Here is a 2,606-nt window from a genome sequence, read left to right on the forward strand (position 1 = left end):
CAGATCAACATTTTGGCCTGTGCCAGACATTTTTAGAGAGAGTTAAAGTGATAGCAAAAGAGAAAAAAGTTTGTCAGAGCTTTTAGAAAGACAGAGAAAAAAACTTTTTAAACTTTTTAGAACTTTTTAGAAAGTTTAGAAATACTTTTCAGCACTTAGAAAAGAGTGAAAAGAGGAAATGCAAAACTTTTTGGCTATGTGTATATACACTGACCTTGTTTTGTACATTTTTTCTCTTATGAAAAGTACAATGACAAGAGTGGTAAGTAGTCTCAAAGCACTTATCCCACCGCTGCACAACCAATGTAGGAGGCTGGACTGGCTTGTAGTGAGTACCAAGGGGTACTTGCACCTTGCACCAGGCCCAGTTATCCCTTATTAGTGTATAGGGTGTCTAGCAGCATAGGCTGATAGATAATGGTAGCTTAGCAGAGCAGCTTAGGCTGAACTAGGAGACGTGTGAAGCTGCTACAGTACCACTTAGTGTCATATGCACAATATCATAAGAAAACACAATACACAGTTATACTAAAAATAAAGGTACTTTATTTTTATGACAATATGCCAAAGTATCTTAGAGTGTACCCTCAGTGAGAGGATAGGAAATATACACAAGATTTATATACACAATAGCAAAAATATGCAGTATAGTCTTAGAAAACAGTGCAAACAATGTATAGTTACAATAGGATGCAATGGGGACACATAGGGATAGGGGCAACACAAACCATATACTCCAAAAGTGGAATGCAAACCACGAAGGGACCCCAAACCTATGTGACCTTGTAGAGGGTCGCTGGGACTATTAGAAAATAGTGAGAGTTAGAAAAATAACCCTCCCCAAGACCCTGAAAAGTGAGTGCAAAGTGCACTAAAGTTCCCCTAAGGACAAAGAAGTCGTGTTAGAGGAATAATGCAGGAAAGACACAAACCAACAATGCAACAACGATGGATTTCCAATCTAGGGTACCTGTGGAACAAGGGGACCAAGTCCAAAAGTCACAAGCAAGTCGGAGATGGGCATATGCCCAGGAAATGCCAGCTGTGGATGCAAAGAAGCTTCTACTGGACAGCAGAAGCCGAGGTTTCTGCAGGAACGAAAAGGGCTAGAGACTTCCCCTTTGGTGGACGGATCCCGCTCGCCGTGGAGAGTCGTGCAAAAGTGTTTTCCCGCCGAAAGAATGCCAACAAGCCTTGCTAGCTGCAAATCGTGCGTTTAGCGTTTTTGGATGCTGCTGTGGCCCAGGAGGGACCAGGAGGTCGCAAATTGGACCAGGGGAGAGAGGGGACGTCGAGCAAGAAAAGGAGCCCTCTACCCAGCAGGTAGCACCCGAAGAAGTGCCAGAAACAGGCACTACGAGGATGCATGAAACGGTGCTCACCCGAAGTCGCACAAAGAAGTCCGACGTCGCCGGAGAACAACTTAGGAGGTCGTGCAATGCAGGTTAGAGTGCCGTGGACCCAGGCTGGACTGTGCACAAAGGATTTCCGCCGGAAGTGCACGGAGGCCGGAGTAGCTGCAAAAGTCGCTGTTCCCAGCAATGCAGTCTAGCGAGGTGAGGCAAGGACTTACCTCCACCAAACTTGGACTGAAGAGTCACTGGACGGTGTGGGCCACTTGGACAGAGTTGCTGGATTCGAGGGCCCTCGCTCGTCGTGCCTAGAGGAGACCCAAGGGACCGGTAATGCAGCTTTTTGGTGCCTGCGGTTGCAGCAGGAAGATTCCGTCGACCCACAGGAGATTTCTTCGGAGCTTCTAGTGCAGAGAGGAGGCAGACTACCCCCACAGCATGCACCACCAGAAAAACAGTCGAGAAGGCGGCAGGATCAGCGTTACAGAGTTGCAGTAGTCGTCTTAGCTACTTTGTTGCAGGTTTGCAGGCTTCCAGCGCGGTCAGCGGTCGATTCCTTGGCAGAAGGTGAAGAGAGAGATGCAGAGGAACACGGATGAGCTCTTGCATTCGTTATCTAAAGTTTCCCCAGAGACAGAGACCCTAAATAGCCAGAAAAGAGGGTTTGGCTACTTAGGAGAGAGGATAGGCTAGCAACACCTGAAGGAGCCTATCACAAGGAGTCTCTGACGTCACCTGGTGGCACTGGCCACTCAGAGCAGTCCAGTGTGCCAGCAGCACCTCTGTTTCCAAGATGGCAGAGGTCTGGAGCACACTGGAGGAGCTCTGGACACCTCCCAGGGGAGGTGCAGGTCAGGGAAGTGGTCACTCCCCTTTCCTTTGTCCAGTTTCGCGCCAGAGCAGTGCTAAGGGGTCCCCTGAACCGGTGTAGACTGGCTTATGCAGAATTGGGCACATCTGTGCCCAAGAAAGCATTTCCAGAGGCTGGGGGAGGCTACTCCTCCCCTGCCTTCACACCATTTTCCAAAGGGAGAGGGTGTAACACCCTCTCTCAGAGGAAGTCCTTTGTTCTGCCATCCTGTGCCAGGCCTGGCTGGACCCCAGGAGGGCAGATGCCTGTCTGAGGGGTTGGCAGCAGCAGCAGCTGCAGTGAAACCCCAGGAAGGGCAGTTTGGCAGTACCAGGGTCTGTGCTACAGTGTAGGAAAGTACCATCTTGCCTGGCATGTTACCCCCATTTTTCACTATATATATG

This window comes from Pleurodeles waltl, unplaced genomic scaffold, assembly GCF_031143425.1.
Source record: "Pleurodeles waltl isolate 20211129_DDA unplaced genomic scaffold, aPleWal1.hap1.20221129 scaffold_56, whole genome shotgun sequence".
NCBI lineage: Eukaryota > Metazoa > Chordata > Amphibia > Caudata > Salamandridae > Pleurodeles > Pleurodeles waltl.